We start from the raw sequence: 1,520 nt of genomic DNA, 5'->3' as shown, positions 1-1,520 counted from the left end.
ATTGGGGGTTGTTTTTGTTTGTCTGTTTGTTTGTTTGTTTGTCAAACATTCTTCTAAATGGTATAACACTGGTTTGTCCATTTGCTATACAGAGGTAATTCATGGTTGCTGTGATGCTGAACACTGTGACACTAATGTGTCTAATGTGGTAATTGTTACCCATGGTTGACAGTGTTTGGTGGCACCCCCAGATTAAAACTATTTTGGAAGCAGGAGTGGCATCCACTTCCAGGATGGCTTGCCTCCAGAAGTTCTATGAACTTAGAAAAACAATGAATGTTATACAAGTGTTTAGGTCTTTCATTCATAGGGCCACTATGAGTCGCCTACAACTCAACAGCACTTAACAACAACTTAATAACAGGGACAGGTACCTTCTGAAAATGTGCCTAAAGTGTGATGAAGTTTCACCATCTTTGCTTCTCAAGAGTACTCTGGTTACATGAATTTGTTTGTTCTTTTGGCAGTGCATAGGATATTCAACACTCTTTGCCAACACCACAATTCAAAGATAACAATTCTTCTCACATACTTAGTCATTGACTAATGTTCAGATGCAAAGAAAACAATTGAAAGTATCATTTAAAATAAAAACATTATTTAAAGAGTAGGAAATTAAATGCTGAGGAGGTAAAAATATTTATCTGTAATTAACCAGTCCATGTCATCCAAGCAGAGCATAAGTACCCAATGTATCATGATCTTCAGGGCATTATTTTCAATAATACTACACATGGAGAAAGCGAGAAAACTTAAAGCATGTTTGGTGAACCAGAGATAGAACTGTCTTTAACTTTTTAACATATGACCAGGGAGCTCTGGTATTGTAGTCTATGGAGTTTAATGCATGCCTCTGCCTCTCTGACAGTTCAAATTCGCTAGCAAAGCAGTAGTAAAAAGATGAACAATATCTTCCCTTGAAATTTACAACCTCAGAAATCCTACAGAGAGTCAGCTGTGTGTGTTGTGTTGGTTTTTTAAATAGATACATGTTGGGGTTTTGTACCATAGAGTCAGAACTGACCCATAGCTGATCCTCAAGCTAGTTTTCAGAGGCAGTTAATTTCACAGCAGATTTTCCCTCTTTCTTCTAAGAACAGCTGGTGGATTTGAACCACATACTTTTGAGTGGCCAATGCAACTCCTTATTACCTGGCCACCAGAACTCATATATAGATAAATAATAGATATATAGCTAAATAGTTTATTTTCTGGGTAATTTTTTTAAAGTGTTCTCACTACTTCTTTAACAGTTCACTTTTTTTTTTTTCAATTCAGAGAACATTAATTGATAATTCTTGCTCAAAGTTTGGGACTTAAAGATCTCTCTCTCTCTCTCTCTCTCTCTCTCATACACACACACAGAAAGACACACACACACACACACACACACACACACACACACACACACACCCTGACAGCTCTGGTGGCCTGGTTATGAGAATCTGTACTGATTCCTACAGTGCTTGCAAGAGTGGTGTTGAAACAGTTTGAGGCCTTGCTCTCTACTCCATCCATGG

This window comes from Elephantulus edwardii, unplaced genomic scaffold, assembly GCF_000299155.1.
Source record: "Elephantulus edwardii isolate Elephantulus edwardi_28Jun2011 unplaced genomic scaffold, EleEdw1.0 scaffold00098, whole genome shotgun sequence".
In the NCBI taxonomy this organism is placed as follows: Eukaryota; Metazoa; Chordata; class Mammalia; order Macroscelidea; family Macroscelididae; genus Elephantulus; species Elephantulus edwardii.
The sequence above is the reverse complement of the archived record's forward strand: the minus strand, read 5'-3'. Positions refer to the sequence as shown.